The 16,269-nt window shown below is 42.8% G+C and overlaps 1 protein-coding gene across 1 annotated transcript in view; it reads right to left on the bottom strand.

Moving 5' to 3' along the window:
* Positions 1-11,970: 11,970 nt before the first annotated feature.
* MBD2 (methyl-CpG binding domain protein 2) overlaps positions 11,971-16,269 on the bottom strand; it is a 78,275-nt gene continuing 73,976 nt past the window's right edge. Inside the window, exon 7 of the mRNA XM_032602498.1 lies at positions 11,971-13,686. The gene's annotated coding sequence lies outside the window, so the exon portion shown is untranslated. The remainder of the gene's footprint in view (positions 13,687-16,269) is intronic.

The raw sequence follows: 16,269 nt of genomic DNA, 5'->3' as shown, positions 1-16,269 counted from the left end.
GGCTCTTCAGTGTAAATCATGCTGCGATCAACAAGGCACTCTGACAGCTGGGCACCAACCTCCCACCAACACACCCAACTCCCCACTTTGGCTCTCTCTTGCACCAAGAGGTATCTGTCAAGTAAGCAAAATTCAGGATAACTCTCCCCAAAGCAGATTCAATCCTGAAAAAATCATCGGGGTGTTTTTTTGAGGGAAGGGGTTGGTACCATTTATGAAATACGGAAAATGTGATATGTATTCCCTATTGGAGAATTTTATGGAAGCTCCTGGATACCAGCCCAGGAGAAGGGCACATTGCCACAAAACTTTGCACTTGATGGCAAAAGGTTGGTGGGCTTCCTTGACTCTGGGGTACATGAACCCCAGATGACGAGTCCTGCACTGGAGTAGTGTTCTCAAAACTCTTTTTATTTTTTTTTTAAACAACTTTACTGGAGTATAATTGCTTTACAATGGCATGTTAGTTTCTGTTTCATAACAAAGTGAATCAGTTATACATATACATATATCCCCATATCTCCTCCCTCTTGTATCTCCCTCCCTCTCACCCTCCCTATCCCACCCCTCTGGGTGGTCACAAAGCACTGAGCTGATCTCCCTGTGCTATGCAGCTGCTTCCCACTAGCTACCTATTTTACGTTTGGTAGTGTACATATGTCCATGCCACTCACTCACTTTGTCACAGCTTACCCTTCCCCCTCCCTATATCCTCAAGTCTATGCTCTAGTAGGTCTGTGTCTTTATTCCCGTCTTACCCCTAAGTTCTTCATGACCTTTTCTTTTTTTTTCTTAGATTCCATATATATGTGTTAGCATACGGTATTTGTTTTTCTCTTTCTGACTTACTTCACTCTGTATGACACACTCTACGTCCAACCACCTCATTACAAATAACTCAATTTTGTTTCTTTTTATGGCTGAGTAATATTCCATTGTATATATGTGCCACATCTTCTTTATCCATACATCTGTTGATGGACACTTAGGTTGCTTCCATGTCCTGGCTATTGTAAATAGAGCTGCAATGAACATTTTGGTGCATGACTCTTTTTGAATTATGGTTTTCTCAGGGTATATGCCCAGTAGTGGGATTGCTGCGTCATATGGTAGTTCTATTCGTAGTTTTTTAAGGAACCTCCATACTGTTCTCCACAGTGGCTGTATCAATTTATATTCCCAACAACAGTGCAAGAGGGTTCCCTTTTCTCCACACCCTCTCCAGCATTTATTGTTTGTAGATTTTTTGATGATGGCCATTCTGACTGGTGTGAGATGATATCTCATTGTAGTTTTGATTTGCATTTCTCTAATGATTAATGATATAGAGCATCCTTTCATGTGTTTGTTGGCAATCTGTATATCTTCTTTGGAGAAATGTCTATTTACGTCTTCTGCCCATTTTTGGATTGAGTTGTTTTTTTGTTATTGAGCTGCATGAGCTGCTTCTAAATTTTGGAGATTAATCTTTTGTCAGTTGCTTCATTTACAAATATTTTCTCCCATTCTGACGGTTGTCTTTTGGTCTTGCTTATGGTTTCCTTTGCTGTGCAAAAGCGTTGAAGTTTCATTAGGTCCCATTTGTTTATTTTTGTTTTTATTTCCATTTCTCTAGGGGGTGGGTCAAAAAAGATCTTGCTGTGATTTATGTCATAGAGTGTTCTGCCTATGTTTTCCTCTAAGAGTTTGATAGTGTCTGGCCTTACATTTAGGTCTTTAATCCATTTTGAGTTTATTTTTGTGTATGACGTTACAGAGTGTTCTAATTTCACACTTTTACATGTACCTGTCCAGTTTTCCCAACATCACTTATTGAAGAGGCTGTTTTTTCTCCAGTGTATATTCTTGCCTACTTTATCAAAGATAAGTTGACCATATGTGAGTGGGTTTATCTCTGGGCTTTCTATCCTGTTCCATTGATCTATATTTCTGTTTTTGTGCCAGTACCATACTGTCTTGATTACTGTAGCTTTGTAGTATAGTCTGAAGTCAGGGAGCCTGATTCCTCCAGCTCCATTTTTCGTTCTCAAGATTGCTTTGGCTATCCGTGGTCTTTTGTGTTTCCATGCAAATTGTGAAATTTTTTGTTCTAGTTCTGTGAAAAATGCCAGTGGTAGTTTGATACAGATTGCATTGAATGTGTAGATTGCTTTGGGTAGTAGAGTCATTTTCAAAATGTTGATTCTTCCAATCCAAGAACATGGTATATCTCTCCATTTATTTGTATCATCTTTAATTTCTTTCATAAGTGTCTTATAATTTTCTGCATACAGGTCCTTTATCTCCTTAGGTAGGTTTATTCCTAGATATTTTATTCTTTTTGTTGAAGTGGTATATGGGAGTGTTTTCTTAATTTCTCTTTCACATTTTTCATCACTAGTGTATAAGAATGCCAGAGATTTCTGTGCATTAATTTTCTACCCTGCTACTTTACCAAATTCATTGATTAGCTCTAGTAGTTTTCTGGTAGCATCTTTAGGTTTCTCTATGTAGAGTATCATGTCATCTGCAAACAGTGACAGCTTTACTTCTTCTTTTCCAATTTGGATTCCTTTTATTTCTTTTTCTTCTCTGATTGCTGTGGCTAAAACTTCAAAAACTATGTTGAATAATAGTGGTGAGAGTGGGCAACCTTATCTTCTTCCTGATCTTAGTGGAAATGGTTTCAGTTTTTCACCATTGAGAACAATGTTGGCTGTGGGTTTGTCATATATGGCCTTTATTATGTTGAGGAAAGTTCCCTCTATGCCTATTTTCTGCAAGGTTTTATATGGTCCTTTTTTTTTTTTTTTTTTTTTTTTTTTGGGGTACATGGGCCTCTCACTGCTGTGGCCTCTCCCGTTGCAGAGCACTGGCTCAGGACGCGCAGGCTCAGCGGCCATGGCTCACGGGCCCAGCCGCTCCGCGGCATGTGGGATCTTCCCAGACCGGGGCACGAACCCGCGTCCCCTGCATCGGCAGGCGGACTCACAACCACTGCTCCACCAGGGAAACCCCTTCTGCAAGGTTTTTATCATAAATGGGTGTTGAATTTTTTCAAAAGCTTTCTCTGCATCTATTGAGATGATCATATGGTTTTTCTCCTTCAATTTGTTAATATGGTGTATCACATTGATTGATCTGCCTATATTGAAGAATCCTTGCATTCCTGGAATAAACCCCACTTGATCATGGTGTATGATCCTTTTAATGTGCTGTTGGATTCTGTTTGCTAGTATTTTGTTGAGGATTTTTGCATCTGTGTTCATCAGTGATATTGGCCTGTAGTTTTCTTTCTTTGTGACATCTTTGTCTGGTTTTGGTATCAGGGTGATGGTGGCCTCGTAGAATGAGTTTGGGAGTGTTCCTCCGTCTGCTATATGTTGGAAGAGTTTGAGAAGGATAGGTGTTAGCTCTTCTCAAATGTTTGACAGATTTCGCCTGTGAAGCCATCTGGTCCTGGGCTTTTGTTTGTTGGAAGATTTTTAATCACAGTTTCAATTTCAGTGCTTGTGATTGGTCTGTTCATATTTTCTATTTCTTCCTGGTTCCGTTTCGGCAGGTTGTGCATTTCTAAGAATTTGTCCATTTCCTCCACGTTATCCATTTTATTGGCATAGAGTTGCTTGTAGTAATCTCTCACGATCCTTTATATTTCTGCAGTGTCAGTTGTTACTTCTCCTTCTTCATTTCTAATTCTATTGATTTGAGTCTTCTCCCTTTTTTTCTTGATGAGTCTGGCTAATGGTTTATCAATTTTGTTGATCTTCTCAAAGAACCAGCTTTTAATTTTATTGATCTGTGCTATCGTTTCCTTCATTTCTTTTTCATTTATTTCTGATCTGATCTTTATGATTTCTTTCCTTCTAATAACTCTGGGGTTTTTTTGTTCTTCTTTCTCTAATTGCTTTAGGTGCAAGCTTAGGTTGTTTAATTGAGACGTTTCATGTTTCTTAAGGTAGGATTATAATGCTATAAACTTCCCTCTTAGAAACGCTTTTGCTGCATCCCATAGGTTTTGGGTCGTCGTGTCTGCATTGTCATTTGTTTCTAGTTACTTTTTGATTTCCTCTTTGATTTCTTCAGTGATCACTTCGTTATTAAGTAGTGTACTGTTTAGCCTCCATGTGTTTTTTTGTTTTTTTTTTTTCTGCTGTACGTGGGCCTCTCACTGTTGTGGCCTCTCCCGCTGCGGAGCACAGACTCCCGACACACAGGTCCAGTGACCATGGCTCACAGGGCCAGCCGGTCCGCAGCATGTGGGATCCTCCTGGACCAGGGCACGAACCCGTGCCCCCTGCATCGGCAGGTGGACTCCCAACCACTGAGCCACCAGGGAAGCTGGTTTGTATTTTTTACAGATCTTTTCCTGTAATTGATATCTAGTCTCATAGCATTGTGGTCGGAAAAGATACTTGATATGATTTCAATTTTCTTAAATTTACCAAGGCTAGATTTGTGACCGAAGATATGATCTATCCTGGAGAATGTTCCATGAGCACCTGAGAATAATGTGTATTCTGTTGTTTTTGTATGGAATGTCCTATAAATAGCAATTAAATCCATCTTGTTTAATGGATCATTTAAAGCTTGTATTTCCTTATTTATTTTCATTTTGGATGATCTGTCCATTGGTGAAAGTGGGGTGTTAAAGTCCCCTACTATGATTGTGTTACTGTCGATTTCCCCTTTTATGGCTGTTAGTATTTGCCTTATGTATTGAGGTGCTCCTATGTTGGGTGCATAAATATTTACAATTGTTATATCTTCTTCTTGGATCAATCCCTTGATCATTAGGTAGTGTCCTTCTTTGTCTCTTCTCATAGTCTTTATTTTAAAGTCTAGTTTGTCTGATATGAGAATTGCTACTCCAGCTTTCTTCTGATTTCCATTTGCATGGAGTATCTTTTTCGATCTCCTCACTTTCAGTCTGTATGTGTCCCTAGGTCTGAAATGGGTCTCTTGTAGACAGCATATATATGGGTCTTGTTTTTATATCCATTCAGCCAGTCTGTGTCTTTTGGTGGGAGCATTTAATCCATTAACATTAAAGGTAATTATTGATATGTATGTTCCTATTCCTATTTTCTTAATTGTTTTGTGTTTGTAGGTCTTTTCCTTCTCTTGTGTTTCTTGCCTAGAGAAGTTCCTTTAGCATTTGTTGTAAAGCTGGTTTGGTGGTGCTGAACTCTCTCAGCTTTTGCTTGTCTGTAAAGGTTTTAATTTCTCCATCAAATCTGAATGAGATCCTTGCTGGGTAGAGTAATCTTGGTTGTAGGTTTTTCTCATCACTTTAAATATGTCCTGCCACTCCCTTCTGGCTTGCAGAGTTTCTGCTGAAAGATCAGCTGTTAACCTTATGGGGATTCCCTTCTGTGTTATTTCTTGTTTTTCTGTTGCTGCTTTTAATGTTTTCTTTGTATTTAATTTTTGACAGTTTGGTTTATATGTGTCTTGGCATGTTTCTCCTTCGATTTATCCTGTATGGGACTCTCTTTGCTTCTTGGACTTGATTAACTATTTCCTTTCCCATATTAGGGAAGTTTTCAACTATAATCTCTTCAAATATTTTCTCAGTCCCATTCTTTTTCTCTTCTTCTTCTGGGACCCCTATAATTCAAATGTTGGTGCATTTAATGTTGTCCCAGAAGTCTCTGAGACTGTCCTCAGTTCTCTTCATTCTTTTTTCTTCATTCTTCTCTGCAGTAGTTATTTCCACTATTTTATCTTCCAGGTCACTTATCCGTTCTTCTGCCTCAATTATTCTGTTATTGATCCCTTCTAGAGTATTTTTAATTTCATTTATTGTGTTCATCATTGCTTGTTTCCTCTTTAGTTCTTCTGGGTCCTTGTTAAATGTTTCTTGCATTTTCTCTATTCTATTTCCAAGATTTTGGATCATCTTTACTATCATTATTCTGAATTATTTTTCAAGAAGACTGCCTATTTCCTCTTCATTTTTTAGGTCTGGTGGGTTTTTGCTTTGCTCTTTCATCTGCTGTGTGTTTTTCTGTCTTCTAATTTTGCTTATCTTACTGTCTTTGGGGTCTCCTTTTCGCAGGCTACAGGTTCGTAGTTCCCGTTGTTTTTGGTGACTGTCCCCAGTGGCTAAGGTTGGTTCAGTGGGTTGTGTAGGCTTCCTGATCGAGGGGACTAGTGCCTATGTTCTGGTGGATGAGGCTGGATCTTGTCTTTCTGGTGGGCAGGTCCACGTCTGGTGGTGTGTTTTGGGGTGTCTGTGGCCTTATGATTTTAAGCAACCTCTCTGCTAATGGATGGGGCTGTGTTCCTGTCTTGCTAGCTGTTTGGCATAGGGCGTCCAGCACTGTAGCTTGCTGGTCGTTGAGTGAAGCTGGGTGTTGGTGTTGAGATGGAGATCTCTGGGAGATTTTCACTGTTTGATATTATGTGGAGCTGGGAGGTCTCTTGTGGACCAGTGTCCTGAAGTTGGCTCTCCCACCTCAGAGGCACAGCCCTGCCGCCTTGCTGGAGCACCAAGAGTCCATCCTCCACATGGCTCAGAATAAAAGGGAGAAAGAAAGAGAGAGAGGGAGGGAGGGAGGGAGGAAAGAAAAAAAGAAAGAAAGAAGATAAAATAAAGATAAAATAAAATAAAGTTATTAAAATGAAAAGTAATTTTTAAGAAAAAAATTTCAGGCCTTCCCCGGTGGCCCAGTGGTTGAGAGTTCGCCTGCCAATGCAGGGGACACGGGTTCGTGCCCCGGTCCGGGAAGATCCCACATGCTGTGGAGTGGTTGGGCCCGTGAGCCATGGCTGCTGAGCCAGCGCGTCCGGAGCCTGTGCTCTGCAACCCGAGAGGCCACACAGTGAGAGGCCCGCGTACCGGAAAAACAAAAAACAAAAAACGGACGGACAGAACCCTAGGACAAATGGTGAAAGCAAAGCTATACAGACAAAATCTCACACAGAAGCCTACACATACACACTCACAAAAAGAGGAAAAGGGGAAAAAATAATCTATCTTGCTCCCAAAGTCCACCTCCTCAATTTGGGATGATTCGTTGTCTATTCAGGTATTCCACAGATGCAGGGAACATCAAGTTGATTGTGGAGCTTTAATCCGCTGCTCCTGAGGCTGCTGGGAGGGATTTCCCTTTCTCTTCTTTGTTCGCAGAGCTCCCGGGCTTCAGCTTTGGATTTGGCCCCGCCTCTGCGTGTAGGTCACCTGAGGCCGTCAGTTCTTCGCTCAGACAGGACGGGGTTAAAGGAGCCGCTGATTCGGGGGCTCTGGCTCACTCAGGCCGGGGGGAGGGAGGGGTAGGGACGCGGGGCGGGCCTGCGGCGGCAGAGGACAGAGTGACGTTGCACCAGCCTGAGGCGTACCGTGCGTTCTCCTGGGAAAGTTGTCCCTGGGTCCCGGGACCCTGGCAGTGGCGGGCTGCACAGACTCCCCGGAAGGGAGGTGTGGAGAGTGACCTGTGCTCGCACACAGGCTTCTTGGTGGCGGCAGCAGCAGCCTTAGTGTCCCATGCCCGTCTCTGGAGTCTGCGCTCATAGCCGCGGCTCGTGCCCGTCTCTGGAGCTCCTTTAAGCTCTTAATCCACTCTCCTCGCACACCAGGAAAGAAAGAGGGAAGAAAAAGTCTCTTACCTTTTCGGCAGTTCCAGGCTTTTTCCCGGACTCCCTCCCTGCTAGCTGTGGTGCACTAGCCCCTTTCAAGTAGTGATCACACCGCCAGTCCTCTCCCTGCGCTCCAACCAAAGCCCGAGCCTCAGCTCCCAGCCCCGCCCGCCCCGGCGGGTGAGCAGACAAGCCTCTGGGACTGGTGAGTGCCGGTCGGCACCGACCCTCTGTGCAGGAATCCCTCCGCTTTCTCCTCCGCACCCCTGTGGCTGCGCATTCTTCCGCGGCGCCGAAGCTCGCTCCACCACCACCCGCAGTCTCCACCCGGGAAGGGGCTTCTAGTGTGTGGAAAACTTTCCTCCTCACAGCTCCCTCCCACTGGGACAGGTCACGCCCCCAACGTTTTGTCTCTGTTTTTTCTTTTTTCTTTGGCCCTACCCAGGTACGTGGGGACTTTCTTGCCTTTTGGGAGGGCTGAGGTCTTACGCCAGCGTTCAGAAGGTGTTCTATAGGAGTTGTTCCACGTGTAGATGTATTTCTGGTGTATCTGTGGGGAGGAAGGTGATCTCCGCGTCTTACTCTTCCGCCATCTTCTCCTCCCTCAAAACTCTTTTAATAGTAAGAGTTCAATAAACCCTTTTAATAATAATAAGCCCTTTCAAAAACAAAAGTATATGTCCCCAATTTACGGATTTTTACTTATAAATCATATACATGTACTACTCTCCTAATGTATTATATCTTTAATTAAATACTCATTAAAATCTCAAACAGATGAGATGAAAACAAATATTAAAAGGTCAGATATTTTCCTGTAACTGAGCAGGACCCTTTGGGGCTTTTCTGGGACAGACCCCTCCTCCATATCCTCGGCTGCAGCTCCTTTGTGAAATATCTAGAAAATAGCATCTGATGCAGATTTCCTGAGTTTTTCAGATGCTAAAACCACCACCAAATGGAAGAAATTAACTACTTGATGATCGTGAGCATGTAGCCCCCAGACCTACTGGCACCTAAGGATTGATAATGTTAACCCTTGTGACACTGCCCTGTTACCTGTTTTGAGCACTAGCTTCCCTAGACTCCTTGTCTAGCACCCTGCAATAAACACTGCACTTTGCCTCACCAAGACCCAGTGTCAGTAGATTGGCTTTACTGCGCTCGGGTGGGCAGACCCAAGTTTGGTTCGGTAACATTCCCACCCCCACTGAATGCTTTTACACAAGCCCTAGACGCACGTGCCCCACTTTGCAGCCCCCTTCCCCAGGCCCTGCGGTCCAGTTGCATCTTGATGCCAGACTTCTCACAGCATCAAGCTCATGAAGCAAAAAATAGAAAGTACTACAGCAGAAAGAAAATGCTAACCCCCTCAGATGAAAATAACTCCCAACATTCTGCGACTGAGAAGCTGCACCTCTTCCCACCTCTTATAAAGGATTGATCTTAGTAAAGATTTCTCAGCAGAAGAATTCAATGGAAAAGCTTTGACTATTCAGACTGAAAAGAACTAAGTTTCCCATAAAGAGTCACTCTGCCCTGTGGAAGCTTTCAGGCTACAGTCACACTGTACTTGATAAACCAAACTGTTTTGTTCTCTGCCACAGAGAGAAAGGCAGCTTCAGATGTGAGTGGAGAAGAGTGTTGGAAGGTTGCATGGCGTTCTAGAAACAGAAGACCTCTGCATTCAAATGCCCCTCTCTGTATCTTACCGCTTGAGTAAGTAAGTCATTTAACCTGTCTGCTTCTTAGATTCCTCAACTCTTAAATGGGGGTAACAGCATGTGTATATGACATGGCTTATATGTAGCTTGAAATTCAAACATGACATTCATGGAGGTAAACGTGCTCTATAAATCATAAAATGCTATATAAATGAGAGGAGATAAAAACTTGTGTCCTCCTGTCATAAAAACAAAAGCCAAATAATTGACAGAGTAACTTACATGTGCCCTTCTGGAAAAATCAGTATGCAACTGGAAATTTTAAAGTCCACCCCAGACCCTTTGAGACATGCAGGTTTGATAAGCCACTGCTGATTTGCAATCCCGTAGCTAATGCTATTTTGACTGATGTGATGACTCCACCTGTGGATTTGGTAGCCACTGAAGTAGATTTCGTATAGGGGTCATATATGCATCCCAGCAGTGAAGGCGGGCAGGACAAGGGAGCTATGACAGTCTTAGTGGAGGTTCGGAGGCTATGGCCTCACGAGGTCAAGTGTGGCCGCCACCTGATTCTGTGGAGAGCCCTTCCAGACCTTTCTGTTCACTGGACATGCCAGCAGCATGACTGAGCACTTTGTCTCAGTAACAAATGAAAGCAGTATCACTGGATAAGCTTGAAAGCTTAGGGCCCCTAACCCCAGTCTGAAGCCCCTATGTCTGGGAAACACAGGTCCTAGATGTTCTCCATAGATTCATAGATCATTGAAGATAACTTACACAAACATTTTTAAAGCTTCAAAATTTATTGCTGTACATTTTCGCATAGCATTTACTATGGAAATACTAATAGTGCAAATATTTATTTTGGACTTCGTAGCATTTGAGGGATCACAAAGCTTTTTGATATCTTTTGCAATCATTTATGAAGATCTATATTGTTCAATTTATTTTAGAAATTCAAACAAGTCATCTTCTATTCAAAGAGATTACATTATGCTTTCTAGATCTCCTCTCTAGCACAAAAAACTACCCCGGAAGCCGCCAGGGGCATCCCTTTCTGTAATAATACATACGTCTTGCAAGATTTTTCCAACTGCAAGACGCTTTGTTCACTAATTCATTCAACAAGTATTTATTGACAAACTGTTATATGCCAGGCACAGCGCTAGGCTCTGGGGACATGAGGATGAAAAGATGCAATCTCTGCCTTCACTGTGCTTACAGTCTAAAAGTAGAAACAGACATCCAAACAATTTACAATACAATACAGTAAAGTGCTTCCGTGGAGGTATTGACAAAGTGCAGTGGGAATTTGGAAGGCGGGGGGAAAGAACATCTGCCTGGAGAAACCAGGGACAGCCTCAGAGGAGGGAGCTGTGACTTGACCAGTGCTCAGGAATTGGCCATGTAGACAGGCAGGCAAAGGGAACGACAGGTACAAAGACACAGAGGCCCAAGCGGCACTTCAAAGGAGCAGGTGATGTGGTTTTTCTTGAGCCGAAGGTGCAGCGGGGACAGTGGCAGGATGAGCTAGACAAGTAGGCAGGCATCAGATCGTGAAGAGGCTTTTGATCATTTGTCCATTTATTCAACACGCACTTATTGAGTGCTCACTGTGTGCCAAGCACTAGGCTAAGCGCTGGGGTTATAACAGGGAACAAGACAGACACATCCTTGCCCTCAGGGAGCTTACATTCTAGTAGATAGACAGACAAAAAGTCAACAAATAAATAAAATACAGATTTAGAAGATTTCTACAAAGGAAATAAACAGAGTGCCAAGGCAGAAAATAAAGTACTGCGGGTATTTATAAAGTGGAGGGTAGTTAGGGTTATCAGCGAGTGCCTCTTGGAAGTGACATAAAATGACACCTGCAGAGATAATAGCGAGAGCGCCCGCTCCAACAGGAGCCCTCACTATGCGCCAGGCACTGTGCTAACACCTGACAAACAGTATCTCCTTTAGTCCTCACAACGACACTATGAGGTAGGTATTATTATTCCTATTTCACTGAGGAGGAACAGGCTCAAAGACATTAAGTAACCCGACAAGTCACACAAATGGCAAAACCAGGGTTCGGACACAGGTTCTCTCCATTTCAAAGTGCTCCTTCTTAAGCATGATTCTAAACTGCATACATGGAGAAGTGAGGAGTTTCGAGCAGGGAAGTGATAAGGTCACATTTGCTCCCAGGACCATTCTGATGACTACATGGAGGAGAAGGGGGGATGGGGAGGGAAGAAGGGGAAGGGGACAGGTGAAAAATGAAAGGAAGCCGCTGAAAGAGCAGAGGAGAGCAAAGGAGGCAGTGGGTGCAGGAACGGAGAAGAGATGTAGACGAAGGTGTGAGAAATGTGGTTAACAATTCTAACAGGATTGATGGGCTATTGGAGGCGAGGGGAACAGTGGCATCTGGGATCTCTCCTGGGCTTCTGCCTTGGGCAACTGGATCAGATGATTTGCTTTTACACAAGTTAGGGAATGCAAGATGGTGGTAGGTCTGGGGGATAAGATGATGCATTTATTTTTGGACACGTCCCGCGGGTATACTGGGAACACCTGGACTTATGGGATAGTTCCCAGCTAGACACCATGTAACGGCTTTCAAACCTTGTTCTCTACCTGAGCAATGTATATAAGGACAAAAATCAAAGTTTTGTACGTGTGTGTTTTTCCTTTTACAAAATTTGTTTACAAAGGCACGTACGTCTTGGTTGGATTGCTTTGTGAAAAGAACATATGATCACCAAGGTGAAGTTACCCCAAGCCTGATTACAAATGAAGACTCGTGAACTTTGAGGAGTCTAAGCCAAGCCTTTGGACATTCATTCTAACTAGTCATAATAGCTCTTAAAAAGAAACCAATACTATTGTTAACTTCCCACTGCCACCCCAACGGGGACAGTGGGAAGGGCCCAGAGCGGGCACCCTCTGCCACTCGTCTTCCCAGAGTCTGCAAGTATCTCTGCTTCTCTGCCAGCAGGATTACTCTGTGGAAATAGGTGGCCTAAAGCCCAGAGATCAAAGTTGCATGGAAATCAGGAGTTCCAAGGTGATATCTATGTAGTTTTGCATAAGGCCCAGAGAGACAGCAGCTCAAACCTAGCCAGTCATATTGCTTTCACTGTTTTCTTTTCTTTCCCCTCCTCGGAAACGGGAAGGGTGCTGGAGGTAGTGATAAAAAAATGTACAAGTGACGTTTAGAGGGGTTTGGTCACGTCCTTGATCACATCACATCTGATTTTGAAAGAACTCAGAGTTAAGAAGTGCATAAACCCTTCGTACAGAAAGAAAACATGTTTGCTCTATTTCTCAAAATGTACTTAAATTTGCTTATAACCACTCCCTCCTTTCTTTGGCATCAGATTACCTTAAGTATGTTTTGATTTTTAAAACTCATTTCTCAATGCTATGCCAGTTTTAGTAATTAGATATCAAGGAATTTAACTGGTAATGAAGTTAACGCTTGTGAGTTTCAACAGAAAAAAAGATGTTAATACTTTGGAGGCCGGGTAGTAATTAGCAAAGTATTACAATCTGGTTCATTAAGCAACTCTGCCCAGAAAAATGCCTCTCTTTGTGGCAGAGGGTCTGACCTGCACCTGTTAACTCTGTAAGCCAGTAGACGCTGGAAAATGTAAAATGTTCTAGAAAAACAGACATGGACTTCCAGTAACATCTGAAGCGCACCTGTGTACCTAACTCATGCCCAAGGGAAGAAAATGCCTTATTTTTATAGAACTAACAAAAGTACTCGTTACAGGCAAGGGGAAAAAAATTACCCATGCTACACAACAACTTATAATTCTGCTGAAAGCAGCGCAATTGTCATGATATCCAGAGGCACACTGCAAATGTATGAACTATTTGCTACTACCTCCATTTCAAACCTAAGTCCCAGGGATCACAGTTGAATGTGAACCAGGAATCCTAAGGAGGGGCTATGTATTGTTGCTCCTTAACAGAAAGAATTCCAATCAGTCTGTGAATAGAATCATTTATTTGTCTTTACAGTGATGATGGAAGAATGTACAGGTGTCCTCTTTCAATAAAGTATAAAAATCTGTTTATATACAGTGAAGTCACGATAAGCTTTCATTGGGAAATTTATTTGGTAACTCCTGATCCGTTCATATTAAAATTGCGGGGGAGACGAATATTTCACGTTAAGTGCTACATTTCCAGTAGATTGCACCTGGCATGAAAAGCTCAGCTTCATCTTCAGGGTCCTGCTTGACAGATATTACAAAAGGCTAATTTTAAGTCCTGGGACTCAAAATAAACATCATTTTTGAATAATAGATATATACATCAAAAATACATCTAAAAAGGCATTGGTTAGTGCTATTAAAAAGCTCTATGTGCTTGGGTGCATTTTTTTCTTACAGGCGAAACCCAGTGGAAACGTTTTTGTTCAATTCTAGGAATTTTCTCTTGGGGAAAGTCGGTCGAAAGTTACCTGTAAGAAAAAACAAACAAACTTAAGTAATTCAGTGATTTCTCAGGTAAGGTCAGCAAAACAGTTAGAGGCCAAATTTCATTAGAATAGGATTTTTAGAGCCTGATAGCATTTAGTTACAGCACTTTGTACATAAAAAGTGCTCAACATTTCCCTTCGTTGTTTCAAGTGTTTTATTTTGAAAATAACCCTTAATACTCACTTCATTTTCAAATAAATCATATGTATCCCTTTGTATGCTTATGAAAATATTTTCTATCATTAATTAAATCAGCATAAAAAGAGAAATCACAGGGCGTACAAATGAAGAAAATATAACAGACGTAGCCAAATCCAAACATACCTTTTTAGGAAAATTTCTAACAATGATTTCTTTTATTTCACAATAATTTATTTTACTTCTCAGAATTTACAGATGATAGAAACGTACTGAAGTTTTATTACTGCTTAACTTGGGTAAAATGGTACTGTGATTCAACTGCTTCCGTATTTGATACTCCAGCTCATTTACAGCTAAAGGTTTTAACACTTTTGTTCTTATAGTTTTCTTCTTCTCGCAGTCACTCCTAAAATGTTTGATAAGCTGGGCACTCCTCTTGAGTGTAAAATCTTAAGTGACACAGCAAACCTCAACCTGCTATTGACGGTGTGTACACACACACACACACACACACGGGCACACGCACGCACGCACGCACGCACGCCTGCTCGCCCCGACCAATAACAGCCTCAGCTCCGTCCTCCCTGACGGGCTCATCTGTTCCGGCAATCTCTGGAGCAGATTCTGGCGGGAGGAAGACACGCAGAGGTGGGCTGAAACCACAACTGAGCCCCAGGGGCTGTGTGACTAAGGAAGCAGAGCTGAAATCTCTCCTTGCGACTGCACGAAACTTGGGAGTTACACCTCCGCTGACAGCTTCCTAAACTCTGCGCCTGCCAAATATATGTATACATGCAAATTAAGGTCCATTTTGCTAAAAAGGACCGTCAGAAAGAGCATCCATGTCATAATGCGGTGAACAGACCTAAGCAGAACCGCATGTTACAGGTTCCATCTCTTGGCAGCCACGTGAACTTGACCATGGCCCACCTTTAGCCAAGCTCAGTCCTACCTATTCCACAGGTTATGAACACCTAATTAAGTCATGTGGCAGGGCTCTGGTTTATTAAACACTTTAGATGTACGTGGGGGGCTAAATTAGTGACTTAGGTAAATTTAATTTTGATAATTAAGAAGTACATCTAAATCTTCCATAACCTACAAGTCTAATGGCCTGGTCTAATAATACCATTCTCAAGTTTAGAATATGATACACGTAATGCAGATCTCTCCCTAGCACCATGCCAAAGTGACGGCTACTCTTTAAGTACATATTAAAACTTTAATCCCTCAACTTTAATTAGTTTATTCGTGCATTAACCACAGGCTCGCTTACATAGATTAGGGTGCTGCCCTGACGTCAACCTGCAAAGTAGTCTGCCAAGTAAGTGAGGGTCCCGTAAAACCTCAACTACATGACCCCTGATTATACTAAATTGTTTTCAGGAAAAAAGTCTGAAAAACAACAAAAAGCTCTGGAGAAGAAGAGGGCTTTCCCAGAGTCGGTTCTGATGTGGTGCAGGCGCAACGGTCCAGATTCCCACACCGCACTGAAGTCTCTGCAGAAAAGAAACACGCTGCAGACTTGCCTCTGAGAGACTGTACACACGTTAAGTCCGCTCATCAACGTCCATAAAACACATCCTGATCGGAGTGGAAAACAAGATTCAGTGTCAACACGGCATCTTCCTGTCCTCGATACGGAAAACAAGACAAAACCACTTAAAATAGCACTGAACTCGATTTCAAAGGTTCTGCGTGGTCAGGAAACTGTGTGACCGAAATGTTGCTGCTGTCCCTGGCTATGTAAGCGGAAGACACTGTGATTATTACCTGACCTGTGTCACTGTGGCATGGGCCACTCCCTGAATTAAGACAGAGCACTGACGGGAAGGAAAGACTGTGTTAACAGTGAATTCATCCCCCCTGCATGCACACCCTCAGTACGACCCTCGAAACAGGACCCCTCCCCATCCATCCAGTGGCTCCGGTAAAACACCTGGAGTCATTCATCCCACTCTCACCCTCACTAACAGTCAGTCACCCAGTCAAGTCGATTCTACCTCCAAATACATCTCAAATTGGCCTTTTCCTCTTTTTCTCCACATCCACTTGCTGAGACCCTCGTGAAGCCACCGTCACCTCTTGGGGGACTACGGCAGCCTCCTAACTGGTCTCCCTGCTTCTAAGCTTTCCTTAGAGAGGACATCCTTTTTCACGCAGCAGCCGTAGGGACTTTATAAATGAGCACATCTAATCGCTTTACGCAGCCTTCAGTGGGTTCCCAGTGGTTTCAATGACGAGGCTCAGAATCCTTAAGAATGCACAAGGCTCACCAGGATTTGATTCGTCTCCACACTTTCTAACCCTCCCCAGACTTCCTACATGCCAACCACAGTGACCTTTCCTTTGCTCCTTAAAGGAACTGAGTTGTCCCTGCTATTTCTTTGGATGAGAGCCGTTTCCCCCTAACTTCTCCTGCT

The sequence above is a fragment of the Phocoena sinus genome, chromosome 14 (assembly GCF_008692025.1).
Source record: "Phocoena sinus isolate mPhoSin1 chromosome 14, mPhoSin1.pri, whole genome shotgun sequence".
NCBI lineage: Eukaryota > Metazoa > Chordata > Mammalia > Artiodactyla > Phocoenidae > Phocoena > Phocoena sinus.
The sequence above is the reverse complement of the archived record's forward strand: the minus strand, read 5'-3'. Positions and strand labels throughout refer to the sequence as shown.